This window comes from Palaemon carinicauda, chromosome 43, assembly GCF_036898095.1.
Source record: "Palaemon carinicauda isolate YSFRI2023 chromosome 43, ASM3689809v2, whole genome shotgun sequence".
Classification (NCBI taxonomy): Eukaryota; Metazoa; Arthropoda; class Malacostraca; order Decapoda; family Palaemonidae; genus Palaemon; species Palaemon carinicauda.
In genome coordinates this window covers 53,310,630-53,325,719 of record NC_090767.1, presented here as the reverse complement: position 1 = coordinate 53,325,719, position 15,090 = coordinate 53,310,630, and the positions used below count along the sequence as shown (strand labels likewise).

Genomic DNA, 15,090 nt, shown 5'->3' with positions numbered 1-15,090 from the left:
ACATTAGGACGTATACCACATTTCAACGGATTGTAGAATAGCGAACACGTCTTGGCAGATTTGTGAGAGCAAATGCAGGGATGGATTGTAGGACTGTGGATGCTCGCTCTGTCAAGCCCGAGCAGTCTCAGTTGGAGCTCTGAATGTGACACAAAAAGTGCTCTTTATGTGCCTGAGATGACTGCCTCTTGGGAGAAAAAGCTGATGTAATCTCTCCATCTGGGGAGGAGAGACTCAAATTATCCTTGAGGGGTAAGAGACATGCCTGACTTCCCAGAGGGACAAGGGGAGTAGATTCCCAACAACAGAGACAAAGGAAGTTCAAGCAAATGCCAAGATGGTTGGCACTCGGCGACAAGATGGCGCGTGTCTGCTTTGGTGTAAATTCAAGTTAAGTACACATAGCATGCAGAGGAGAGATTTCTGCGATGTATTCTGAAAAATCGCACCATGGATCTATGTAGGGAATTAAGAGCTACTCGTACAAACCAAGAAGGCTTGTAGGTGGTGATGGCGAATGAGGATATCTCAGCTGTTAGACAGCTAGCAAGGGATCAAAGACAAAGTAGAATCCTCAGACTCATGTGATAGAAACATAATTACCATCCTCCATTACTGTATCTTGGGCAAGACCTGATAACGAAGGACCAGGAAGGGGAAGATCTGAGCTTGAAAGACATCTAAACCTCTTACTCGCCTTCAAAGCCAAACTAACTGATGAAGAGCAATCACGTTTAGCCTTTTTCTTCCGTAAACCATGGAACTTCTCCCACTGGTGATCACTCTCTACACGCAACACAAGGGGACTCTTGTGATCACCTATATCTACAATGTAGGACATAAAAGATGAGGATCTAGCCTACATCAAGGCACCTCATTAACGTCACACAAGGATGTACCTCGGTACCAGGACGTGTATACACAACACACTTGTTTCATACTCATTCATTAACAAAAAAAAAAGAAACATTAAACAAGCATGAAATACTGGAGGCCTGTAACTGATGTCTCATCGCTTCAGCTGCCAGAAGATGAGCGAGTGATCAGCTACGAGCAACAAATAACCCAATTAAACGACTCTGCTTGTATCCACGTAGGAACAAATGCCTTCTACGACACCAATCAGAGAAGATGACCCACTTAGCATGGTAGACAGATGCAGTGGACCTCTGGAGATAACCAAACATCTCCAGTACAATGCCTCACGAAAAGTCTTTTACTCTGAGAAGCTGGATAGCCTCCACCCATGAAGAGCCAATGACTCCACGACTTGGTGGCAGCCCACCTCTGCAGGTGGGGGCTGACAGAAATGTGTGGGCCACAGGAATAGTCCTCTCAAGACCTTAATCAGAAAAGCAAGCAGATCAGGATACTACTCAGCATGAGGCAATCTCGAAGACACCAAAGTCACCAAGACCCCTGGTGTAAACAACACGCTGTTGATTACTGGCAGGATCAGGCTGAAGGGCAGAAATGAATACATGTCCAAGAGATCCCATTGGTAATGGAGGGCATCTGAAAACAACACCCATGGGTCTGGAATGGGGGAACAAAACATGGGGAGCTTCCTGTTCAGCCAGGGGCAAACAGGTCGGTCCCCAGAGAGCGCCACACAGCAAGAACCCTTTCCGCTATTAGAGGATGTAGGGACCATTCTGCTTCTACAACCTGCCTCTGACAGCTGAGTGTGTCTGCTAGTATATTCCTCTTGCCCATAGAGAAGGCAGGAGAGAATCTCCCATTGCTTATTGACATAGGTCACTATGGTGGTGGTGTTGCTCAAACCTTCTTAGAATGCTTGCAACCCCATGAATACTGTTTGCATATCAAGGACATTAGTGTGCAGATGCATTTCTTCTTAGTCCACACCCCTGAGATGATTAGGATATTTAGGCATGTTCCACACACCTGCTTTTAACGCAGCCAGGTAGAGTTAAATGTCCGCAGGCAGAGAGTCGAGTGAGAATTCCGTTTAGATTCTTCTGGTCGAGCCAGCAGTGGGGCAGGATGTTCAGGACAAACCTCCAGCCCCACTGGAACCAGATGCACCGGAGAATCCCTGTTGGCTAACCAGTGATCCTTCAGACACCATTGAAGGGATCTCTGGTGGAGATACCCGTGAGGAATTAGCTTCTCCAACGAGGACAGATGAACAAGACATTCTCAGCGCCAGGAATGGTTCCAAAACCTCCCAGAACCTGGTAATGTGATCATCCGTTAAAAACCATCACTGCTGCCGTGTCTATCAGCATGCCCAAGTACAGTACTACATCCTCTACTTGAGTAAAAGATTCTACTTCTCCCAGTTTACCTCAATCTCCAGATCATGGCAAAATGCGAGGATCTGATCACAATCCTGAAGCAATTAACTTTCCAGAAGGGCAGGATCAGCCAATCATCAAGATACCTCAGCAAGTATATCTATAGCATGTGGGCCCAAGCGATTACCAAAGAGGACACCCAAATGAACAGCTGGGGACCCATACACAGTCCGAAGCACAAAATCTTGAACTGGTACACCGTAACATAGAGGTAGAAGCAGAGATATCTTAAAGAGGGCTGATGAACAGGCACTTGAAAGTACTGAAAGCATAATGTCTCCCTTTCTGAAGGAAGACTGCACAGACTGTACTGTCTCCTTCCTGAACTTTGTTTGGGGAACAAACTTGTTCAAAGGAGGGAGGTCGATGACCAGCCTCTAGTACCCTTCTCCACCAGGAAAAGCCAATGCTAAAAGCCTGGAGAGTTCTCTTTAAGAACTTCAAGCTCGTTCTTCAACTTACCTTCCACTTCTGCCCGCAAGGCTAAGGGGTTCGTTGATGTTAGATGATCCAATTGGCGAGACAGGCATCTCCCTACTTGTGGTAACTCTGGGGATAGGTCTTTTTCCCTTTTCAGCCAACTACGGGGACCATAGCTCCCGAGGCCAGCACTTACCTGCCTGGAGGAGCGCTACCTTACTCAACGTACTCACCTTCTTAGGCTTAAAGGCGAACCACCATGCCCTTCACCACTGATGTTGTTGGGGATATTTGACAGACTTGCAATTGCCCATGGGCAACCAGGGAAGCAGTAGCCTTAGCTACCAACTCCCTCAACAAAGTCATGGAGGATCAACCTGAAAGACTTATGGCAGCCAAAGACTTCCTTAGGTTAAACTCATCATCATGCACAGTCAAAGGCAAAGAGTATTTCATGGAGGAGTGCGGCAAACGCTATGAATTCCCCACGCACCAGCGAAACCAGAGAAGCTAAATGATGTAGCTCTGATGACTCCAAGCACCTGTAACATATTCCTAAGGGATTGATACAGGGGCGAATGCACACTGGCAGCAGCAGTAGTCGAACACCTCAAAGAGAGAGCAGAAGTTATAGAATTCCCCAGTGTCTTCTTGGGCGTTACCCAGTCTGAACCCGTCAAACACTTTGCTCTCTTCTTCCCCTTCAGGAAGTACGCCTGCCACTGCACAAGAGGCCATGACCTACACTCAGCACATGGGGATGCCTGCAAACAGTCATGCCTCCTACAAGAAGCACAGAGGATATGTGGATCTACAGCTGATCCTTCCTCAAGCAAACGTGAACTCCTTGCTTCCATTCTATGAAAAGAGAAAGATAATCAAAACATTTGACAAGCGCTGTCTGTCCTTGTACACAATAGCAGCAAAATCAAAAGTGAAAGATTTATAAGTGGATAAGCCCTTGCTATCCAACTTTAATGACAGACTCCAGCACAGGCTGAATCCATCTCTCCAATCAAAGGACCAGGAACAAATAAACTGTACTCTTAGGATTAACCACATCTCTCTATTCTAATGCTTGAAGTATTAGCATACTCAGGAAGAGGAAAGGAAGGACAGTGAATGGAGTACCGTCCATAAAAGCTACTCAAAATTACAGTACAGGGAGAGAAACAGTAAGTGATGCAATACCCTTTCTATCATTCAGAAGTGAAGAAGTCACAAGGGAAAAGGACAAACTTGAATTTCTCCTTCTCAGGGTCATCCTGGTACAGGAAGACAGATGTAGGAACTTGTTCTTCCAACAGTGCCTAAGGAAAATCAATTTTCCTCAGTGAAATTGACATCATCACCATCATAGCAAGGAAAGAGATCGCAAAAGTAAAGCCATCCAAAAGAACAGAACCAGATTATCAGCAGATAACTATCACACAGCTATCATAATTGAGAAGGAATCCGCATATATTACATCTTCCACACAAACATTACAAAACTCTCATATAAAAGAAAACCAAAAATTATAGGAGCTAAATGAAAATGCCGGGAATTAGTCTGTGCTCTCTGGTGGCTGAAAACAAAATGGCTACTCAGTTGCTTCCCCATCATCGGTCAGTAACTAACGACATATCTCTATAAATTCCAACAGCCAAGTTCCAAACGGCGAGAATTTGTCTTTGCGTACGAGCAATGAGGTTTAAGCACCAGACTTTCTTAATAAGGAAATAAATTTAGAAACCAAGTCACATTATCATGACAAAAGCCAAAGGTTATTGTGCACCTACCTCCCTTTTTCTCAGCAGAGCCAAGTAAGATTAGGTTTAGAGACTAAAGCCTATTTAGTTTACTATGTCAACCTTGGCTATTGTTATGTGGAAAGACCAGAGTCTGTTGTAAAATGATATTTTCATTAATAAAATAAATTTTTGAACATACTTACCCGGTAGTTATATATATAGCTTACGTCCCCGACGTCAACGGCAGAAAATTCGAAACTCGCGCCAACCGCCAGTTGGATAGCCAGGTGTACCACCCCTGCACCCTAGCGAGGTACGTGGGAACCATTCCAGTGACCCTCATATATTCCATGCCTCTAGTCTCTAGAGGGGAGGAGGGTGGAACTAAAATTATATATAACTACCGGGTAAGTATGTTCAAAAATTTATTTTATTAATGAAAATATTATTTTTAAACACAAGACTTACCCGGTAGTTATACATATAGCTAGTTAACACCTTTGGTGGAGGGTTAGAGACAGCTAGCATATCTGGAATTCTACTTAAGAGTTAATTAAAACAAAACTTAAGGATTCGTACCTGATAAGGAAGCTGACTTCAATGATACTCTGCCTCATTATGTCTGCTAGCCTTATGAGATCCAGCGATCCTCCCAGGGGGCTGAAGATCTCAAAGGGACTGTCAACCCGGTGTCAAAACCTCATCATGACAGAACCTCCTCCAATAACCAATTCTGGGTGCTCTCAAGGAACAAACATGACCACCTGACAAAATCAATGATTGTGGAAGACTGACACAATCTCCACAAACAACCATAAAAAACAATTAAAAGTACCAAGGGAAGAAAAGGTTATTGGGATTATGGGAACATAGTGGTGGATCCTTCACCCACTATTGCACTCGCTGCTATGAATGGACCCAGAGTGAAACAGTCCTCATAACAAGTCTGAACACCTTTCAAATAATACGACGCAAACACGGATTTGCTCCTCCAGAAGGTCGTGTCCATTATGCTTTGTAGAGATCTGTTCTGCCTGAATGCTGCCGACGTTGCCACTGGTCTGACTTCATGAGACTTGACCTTTAAAAGTCCAAGGTCTGATTCATTACAATGAATATGAGCTTCCTTAATTAAAAGCCTGACAAAATATGACAAGGCATTTTTAGACATCTGTAAAGAGGGCTTCTTGACTGAACACCACAAAGATTCAGACTTGCCTCGTAAGTCTTTTGTTCTCTCCAAGTAGCATCTCAGAGCTCTAACTGGGCATAAGACTCTTTCTACCTCATCTCCAACCAGATCCGTAAGATTTGGAATCTCGAATGCTTTGGGCCAAGGATGAGAAGGGCGTTCGTTTTTGGCAAGAAAGCCTAACTGCAAGGAACAGACAGCTTTACCATTACGAAATCCAACGTTTTTGCTCAACGCATGAATCTCGCTCACTCTTTTGGCTGTCGCAAGACTGACCAAAAATAAAGTCTTCATAGTGAGGTCTTTCAAGGCAGTTGAACCCAGCGGCTCAAACCTGTCGCTCATGAGATACTTCAAAACAATATCCAGATTCCAGGCTGGAGAATCTTGGTTCCGTCGTTTTGAAGTCTCGAAAGACTTGAGAAGCTCTTGCAGATCCTTATTGCCAGAGGTGTCAATGTTTCTATGCCTAAACACAGTAGCTAACATACTCCTATAGCTTTTAATAGTAGAGGAGGAGAAATTGCACTTCCTTCGAAGATATAGCAGGAAATCCGCAATTTGAGCTACAGAGGTACTGGATGAGTAAAGAGAGTTGACTCTACAACACTCTCTGAAAACCTTCCACTTAGATTGATAGACCTTGTTGGTTGAAGTCCTTCTTGCTTTCGCAATAGCTTGAGCTGCCTCCTTCAAAAATCCTCTAGATCTAGCGAGTCTCTCCATAGTCTGAAGGCAGTCAGCTGAAGAGCGTGGAGATTTTGATGCAATCTTTCCAAGTTGGGTTGTCTGAGTAGATCTGCTCTTAGAGGAAGAATTCTTGGGGTGTCTATCACCCATTCCAGTACCTCTGTGAACCATTCTCTTGACGGCCAAAGGGGGAGGCACTAGGGTCATCCTGGTTCCTCTGGATGTCACAAATATCTGTATTACTCTGTACTGGATCTTGTAAGGTGGGAAGGTGTAGAGATCTAGATTGGACCAGTACAATAGAAAAGCGTCTACGTGGACTGCTTCGGGATCCCAACAAGGGAGAAATACACCTTTAACCTCTTCGTCTTCGAGGTTCCGAAAAGGTCTATGCAAGGGCGACCCCAAAGACGCCACAGGCTCTTGCACACATGAAGGTTGAGGGTCCACTCTGTTGGAAGGATCTGATTCCGTCTGCTGAGACTGTCTGCCATAACGTTTTTCTCCCCTTGAATGAATCGCGTGAGAAGTATAACATTCCTCTCTCTTGCCCACATCAGGAGATTCTTTGAAGTCTCGTACAGAGATATCGAGTGTATTCCCCCTTGCTTTGAGATGTATGCCAATGCTGTCGTGTTGTTCGCATTGACCTGAACTAATTTGTTGGTGACTAAAGCCTCGAAACTTTTGAGAGCTAAAAGAACTGCCAACAACTCCTTGTGGTTGATATGCAAGGATTTCTGGGGCTCTGCCCATAGACCCGAGACTTCTAACTTGTCTAGGGTTGCTCCCCATCCTGTGTCCGAGGCGTCGGAGCATAACACAAGGTCTGGGCTTTTTATTGACAAGTCGAGACCTTCCTGGAACTTGTCTGGTTCCTCCCACCACCGAAGGCAGACTTTGATGGGGTTCGTGATTGGAATGGACATCGATTCCAAGTCCCTCTCCTTGTCCCAATGGCTGTTGAGATGGAACTGGAGAGGACGAAGATTCAGTGTTCCCAGTGGGGCGAATTGCTCCAAGGAGGAGCGGGTTCCTATCAGACTCATCCATTTCCTTGCTGAGCAAACTTTCTTGCTTTGAAACGATCTTAGTTTCAACTTGGCTTGCTCTATCCTTAAGGGAGACGGAAAAGCCCGAAAAATCTGACTCCGTATCGTCATCCCCAAATATAAAATCTCTTGAGATGGAACCAAGAGAGAATTTTCCTTGTTTACAAGGAGACCCAGTTCTTTCACAATGTCCAAGGTTGTCTGAAGATCCTTCAGGCAGTGATCGTAAGAGTGCGCTCTGAGAAGCCAATCGTCGAGATACAGGGAGGCTCTTATGCCCCTTGAATGAAGGATCTTTGCTACATTCAGCATGAGCTTCGTAAAGATCTGAGGTGCTGTGCAAAGGCCGAAGCATAGGGCTGTGAATTGGAAGACGTCTCCCATAAAAACGAACCTGAGGTAGGGTCTGAAGCTCGGATGGATGGGGATGTGGAAGTAGGCGTCCCGAAGGTCTAATGAGACCAGCCAGTCGTCCCTCCTTACTGCTGCTAGTACTGACTTCGAAGTTTCCATGGTGAACTTCGTTTTGATGATGAACCTGTTCAGCGCACTCACGTCCAGAACTGGACGCCACCCCCCCCCCCCCCCCGAGTTCTTGGGTACCAGGAATAGCCGTTTGTAGAAACCAGGTGAACGGATATCCTGAACCTTCTCTATGGCCCCCTTTTCTAACATAAGAGACACTTGGTTTGCAAGAGCTTGTCTCTTTGCCTCCTCTCTGTATCTGGGAGAGAGATCCACGGGAACTAAGACCAGGGGAGGGCTCCCTAGAAAGGGGATCTTATAACTCTCCCTCAAGATCTGAATAGACCATTGGTCTGCCCCTCTCTTCTCCCACGCTTGCCAGAATTTGAGTAGTCTGGCACCCACTGCCTGAAGGCGAAAGCAGTCAGACTCTGCTTCGCCCTGCCCTGAAACCTCTTCTCTTACTCCTTCTAGCATCAGGTCTGGAGCTACCCCTGTTGGAAGATCTTCCTCGAAAGGGCTGGGAAAACTTGGGAAAAGAATCTTCCTTAGGCTTGCAGCTGGTAAAAGAGGGTGGCAAAGCCTTTTTAGCAGTCTTGGAGACAAGATCCTGAGTAGCCTTCTGAGCTAAAGCTGAAGAGATCTCCCTGATAAGTTCTTGTGGAAACAGTAATGGAGAAAGAGAAGCATATAAGAGTTCGGACTTCTGGAAGTCAGTCATCCCCGGCGAAAGAAAAGAGCATAGTTGATCTCTTTTCTTAAGGATGCCTGCGGAAAAAAGAGCTGCAAGTTCATTAGAGCCATCCCTCAAGGCTTTGTCCATGCACGACATCAAATGGACCAGGGCAGAGGTATCCCCCTCTTTAAAAGTCAACTTTTTTACCCAAGGCCCCCAGTGTCCAGTCTAGGAAGTTAAAAATTTCAAAGGCCCAAAAATTCCTTTGAGGTGGTGGTCCATTTCTGAAGTGGACCAAAAAATTTTGGTCTTTCTCATGGCCGACCGACGAAAAGCGTCTACGAGGCTTGAGAAATCCCCCTGGGCAGAGGCAGGAATCCTAAAGCCGAGAACTTCTCCCGTCTCGTACCAGATACTCGACCTCGAAGCCAGTCTAGCTGGAGGAAAGGAAAAAGAAGTCTTTCCTAAGGCCTTCTTAGACTGTAACCAGTCACCCATTAATTTAAGAGCTCTCTTGGACGAATGCGACAGTACCATCTTAGTAAAGCGGGCTCTCTTATTGGCTTTGCCTAGAGTAAACTCAGACGGGGGAGAGCGCGGAGCTATAGGCACAAAAAAGTCCGAATACTCTTCCGTAAAAACTCTTAAGTTTTTTAAGATCGGCAGAATGACGGAAAGAAACAGAGTCCTCGTCTTCTGAAACGTCATCAAACTCCAAAGGAGAAAGCTGGGCTTCTACTTCCTTCTCTAGCGACGTTCCTCCGGGAGCAGTAGGGTTAAGAGCAGTATCAATTTCAGAAAAATCCTGAGTGCCAACCGCTATAGAAATAGGCTCATTGTGAACAGTAACAGGCAGCAGAGTCGCGTGCGGCTCATCCGAACGCTCGCGATCAGCTCGATCGGAGACTAGAAGTTCCTTTACATGAACCGCATCAATGTCTTGAAAAGAATAAGCCTCCTCATCGTAATCCAAACTAACATCCGAAATATGACAAGGGATAAGACGTTCAGGATCATATTCAGAAACACGCTTGCCGTCAACTGCTGACAAGCGATCGGTGCTACGAACTGCTCGTTGTTCAGCGACTCGTTCAACTGTAATCTTCCCGGAAATGCGACCTGAAGGACGCTCACTAAAATAATTGGCGGAGAGAGAAACTTCCTGAATGATAGGACGTTTGGCAGCCTGTTTAAAAGGACGTTCGGTAGCCTGTTTGCAAGGACATTCGGCAGCCTGAACCAAAGGAGGATCGGCAGCCTGTTCAGTAGGAAGTCCAGGACCCTGAGTCAAAGGACGTTTGAAAGACTTATTCAAAGAACTAACATAAGGCTGAATAACAGGACGATCGGTAACCCGTTCGCAAGGACGTTCAATAACCTGTTTAATAGGATGTCCGACGTCTTTCTTAGAAGAACGCACGGGCACACAGTCTCGAGCGCGTTCAATAAAAGAACCGTGGACTGCGGACTTAGGAGAACGATCACGATCACTTCCTTAAGGCCGTTAGTAGCGGCTAGCAGGAAGCTTTGATCCCCGATTACGAGGGCGCTCGGAAACGCGTCCTGGTTCGCTACTCCGATCACGACCGCTGATATGAGATTTGTCGCTGCGCTGGTATGATTGCATAAAGGACAAGAGCCTGCTTTGCATGTCTTGAAGAATTACAAAGTTAGGATCCGAACGTTGTGAAAACGGTGATGCAGTCATAACGTTCTCCTCACCGCTAAATGGAACAGAGCGCCTAGAAGGCGAAATCCAGTCTGAAGGCTGCTCGGGAGCTTGGAATGAGGTAAAGCCTGGTCCTGAGTGCACAGAAGGATCCTTGGAAATGTCCAGCGTTCTAAAAGGACGTTTGGTCGGGGGCTTTCAAAAGGCTCTGGAGAATACCAGTGACTGCATCCAGGTTTTGAACTAGCAGGACGTCGATAGGCCGTATCGTAGGAACTCTTAAGAGGTCTGGAAGCGAGCTTCCAGCCTCTTTTAGGTAAGGGGTCATCCAAAGACAACGAAAAACACTTAACCTCACCTTTCCGATGGTGAGGGCGAACGTCCTGGGAGGCGCCCACAGCTACGTTCGAGGGGACTTCTGCTCGTTTGATAAAGCCTCTCGTCTCCTTTCGACATTCCTTCTCCCAGGGGTTGGGGAGCTTGGAAGAGGTCTAGGACTAGGAGGACGGCAGGGAATGCATGAGGGTCACTGGAATGGTTCCTAGGTACCTCGCTAGGGTGCAGGGGTGGTACACCTGGCTATCCAACTGGCGGTTGGCGCAAGTTTCGAATTTTCTGCCGTTGACGTCAGGGACGTAAGCTATATATATAACTACCGGGTAAGTCTTGTGTTTAAAACTATTATTATTATTAATTACAGTAGCTATTAATGTATTAATAATCAATTATTACTATCATTTACTAATTATCATTATCAATTATTATTATTAATTACTAATCAGTTTTTAATTACTAATTATTATTATTATTATTATTATTATTATTATTATTATTATTATTATCATTATTATTACTGTACTAATTATTATTTTTATTATTAATAACTAATTATTAATAACTAATTATTAATCACTAATTATTATTATTATTATTATTATTAATCACGATTATTATTATTACTAATTACTAATTATTATTATTATTACTATTTACTAATTGTTACTAATTATCATTAATAATTATTAATTAATATTACTAATTATCATCATCTATTATAACTATAATTATTATTATTTACAAATCTTCATTATTAATTAATAATTATTATTAATTACTAATCATCATTATTCATCATTGCTATTAATTATTGATTATTATTATTAAATACTAATTGCTGTTATTTATCAATATTAAAAAAATTATTAATAATTATTATTAACTTATTTCTATTAATATTTTCAATATTATTATAATTTATCTTTATCATTAATTATCATTATTATTATTATTATCATTATATTTATCAATTATTATTATTAAATTTATCAATTATTATTATTAAATTTATCAATTATTATTATTAATCATATTCATTATATATCACATAATAATCATTATCATTATCATCATCATCAATCATTATTATTATTATCATTATTATTATCATAATTATTATTATTATTATTATTATTATTATTATTATTATTATTATTATTTGGGCACAAGCAATTAATTTGCCTTAAAATTAAATATTCCTAACTAAAAAGTTTACCCAAATAACGAAACAATAAAAACAGGGATACATTTTCATTGAATCCTTTTTCAAGGAGATAATTACTGGAACTAATCCTTCAGCCATTGTCCTTTCAACGCTTAACACTTATCCTAGCAAGCAAAACCAAACATTATAATAACTCTTTCCTTCCTAACCTAACCTAGTGGGTAAATTTGTATTGTATTACAACCTAGGGCTCATCCGGAGAGGAGTTGACCTAACATTGATAAAATCTTGTTTTTGTTTCATTTCAAAACTCGCTTAGGCCAGAAAACAAAGTTCAACTGGAAGACTAAGGAACAAAACCAATTTAATTAAGTGGTCATGATCTAATTCTTTGTTAAAACAAGTAAAGTTTATATATGGAATTATTCTGTAGCCTAAACCATTTCCAGTAACATTGTAGGCTATCCTAAGAAAGCCCACATCACATATACATCCAAAAACATTGTTTTAACACATTTTACATATTCAAATATATCCCAAAACTACTCACCAATGAATGAATGAAGTCTCTTAGATAAATTCACTTCACTAAACCGATTAAAATAATCGCACACTTAATATAAATAAAACTTTTGAAACGTCTGAGGAACTAATTTAAGAACGTTCACTCAGACAATTTGTTTTGGATGACGTCACTAGACAAGGACTCTAAACGAAGAGAGCCAAGGACAATCAAGTGTAACATCAGAGTCTTCTATTGATACAACAGCGTCTTCTATTGGTAAGTCAACGTTGTTTTTATTAGTATAAAAGAGAATTAACAGGAATGAACGGAAAAAGTGAAACTATTTGATTAACCCACCAGTAATGCTAATTGATTAATGATAGTATTTCGCGTATATCACACATAGTGGTAATGATGATAACGATTGCCACACCGGTAAGAGAGTTCTTAGTACTCTCTCTCTCTCTCTCTCTCTCTCTCTCTCTCTCTCTCTCTCCCCAAAACCATGAAAGCTTCCAGTCACTTTCCCTTGATGTGTTTTAGTCACCTTCGTCTCCCATCTGACATCAAAGTGACCCCAAGTGATGTCCTCTACATTGTTTGTTTACATTATATCTCTTCCTCCTCCTCCCCCTCCTTCTTCTTCTTCTTCTTCTTCTTCTATTAATTTGAAGGTTGTAATTGTTATGTGGTTGAGCTAAGTAGATGATCATTGCCTATGTACCATATATATATATATATATATATATATATATATATATATATATATATATATATATATATATATATACAGTGGTACCTCTACATACGAATTTAATCCGTTCCAGAACCAACTTCGGATGTAGAAAATGTTCGGATGTAGAAACGAATTTTCCCATAAGAATACATGGTAATTCATTTAATTCGTTCCTCAGCCTAAAAACCCATAATAAATTCTTAATAAATGGCTACACATAATTACACATAACAATAACATTACTGCATAATATGTAAGAAGCATGTAAAAAAGATAATCATAAAGAAATAATAAATAAAAAATGTGTTTTATTGCCACTTTACCTTAGAGACAGGCCAACGCAGGTGTAGGATTTGCTACGCCGGAGACGGACGATCGGCGAGAAGGTAGACATGGTGTTAACATGTCCTTTAAATAAATACTCTCTCTCTCTCTCTCTCTCTTGTTCTTCTTCACTGTTAGTGTTAGAGACGTCTATTATTTTTTTTCTGAGAGAGAGAGAGAGAGAGAGAGAGAGAGAGGAGAGAGAGAGAGAGAGAGAGAGAGAGAGAGAGAGAGAGAGAGAGAGAGAGAGACAGAGAGAGAGAGAGAGAGAGAGAGAGAGAGACAGAGAGAGAGAGAGAGAGAGAGAGAGAGAGAGATTAAACAAAAATGAGAGATTAAACAAAAATGTGTTGTGTACATATGATTTTTTAACAGCGTTAACGAGTTGAAAGACAGTTAAATGTAACTAAAAAACAATATCAGCGAATCTGAATTCCCTTATTAACTAAAACAAATATTGATACAAACACACTCCTGCGCGTATGCGCAAACACACACACGCACGAGGAGACACGATCGGCGAGGAGGTAGAGATGGTGAGTACGATAACATACCGTAACTTACACTACGGAAATTTTAATCTAACTTAGCTTATTTATTTTTTTTTTTATTTTTATATTTCATATTTTTTTACATCTTTTTTCTTTTGATTTTTTAATTTCATCACTTTCAGTGACGAGTTACGGTATGTTATCGAAGTCACCATCTCTACCTCTTCCCCGACCGTCTCTCTTACTGCGTAGCAATTCCTGTTTTAGTTAATAAAGGAATTCAGATTAGCTGTTATTACTTTCTTAGTTACATTTAATTGTTTTTTCAACTCGTTGACGCTGTTAAAAATCATATGTACTCTAAACACATTTTTGTTTAATCTCTCTCTCTCTCGGAAAAAAATAATAGACGTATCTAACACTATAACAGCGAAGAAGAGAGAGAGAGAGAGAGAGAGAGAGAGAGAGAGAGAGAGAGAGAGAGAGATATTTTATTTAAAGAACATGTTAATGCTATGTTTAGAGAGAAACAGAAAAAGAGAGAAATGTTATTTAAAAGAGCTTGTTAATGCTATCATGGTTTTCTTTGCTTCACTTTTTTCTTTCTCTCTGTTCATCACGCTGGCCCTTCTCACAAATGATCGTTGCCAACAATCTCTTCGTCCTTTATCCCTATCAACAAAAGGCGTTCTATCTCTTCCAGGGTATTGCTAAGATGTCTTGTAATAATGGTGATCCACTTCGATGGTTATTCGCTTTAATGGCTGCCCTCAGCTTGATGATCCTCGAGATAATAGGCCTATTCCGGCCATATTGTTTAGCCATACAGTATCACTCACATGCACACTGCTCTCATGTTTTTCTATAATTTCTTGCTTCAATTCTAATGAAAGAATTGCCTTCTTCCTGTACTGAAACTTAGCTTCTTAGGCACTATGATTATAGGTAAAATCAAAAAGGAAATGTGAGAAAAAGAAGAAAATAAGCACTGTTATAACAGACCAAACAGACGACAACCACACGATACACACAAGATAGAGAACTGAGCACTCGACGCTCAATGGCGTAATGTTTACTTCGTGTGTCGAAATAAAATTCGGGTGTAGAGTCAAAAATTTGCTCGAATTTTACTTCGGATGTTGGAAAATTCGGATGTAGATACGTTCGTGTGTAGAGGTTCCACCGTATATATATATATATATATATATATATATATATATATATATATATATATATATATATATATATATATATATATACACATATATAAACTGTACACAATTTGGGTTCCTTAACGTGGTGAAAAGGTTTATGT

General features: G+C 41.5%; 1 long non-coding RNA gene across 2 annotated transcripts in view; it reads right to left on the bottom strand.

The window, feature by feature from the left end:
• LOC137633385 (uncharacterized) overlaps positions 1–15,090 on the bottom strand; it is a 233,424-nt gene that overhangs the window by 148,821 nt on the left and 69,513 nt on the right. Inside the window, exon 1 of one of the 2 annotated variants that reach the window (XR_011042184.1) lies at positions 12,270–12,376. The exons of the other annotated variant lie outside the window; for it this stretch is intronic. This is a non-coding gene — a long non-coding RNA (uncharacterized lncRNA). Of the gene's footprint in view, positions 1–12,269; positions 12,377–15,090 lie in introns of those variants that run through there. 2 annotated transcript variants of the gene reach the window in all.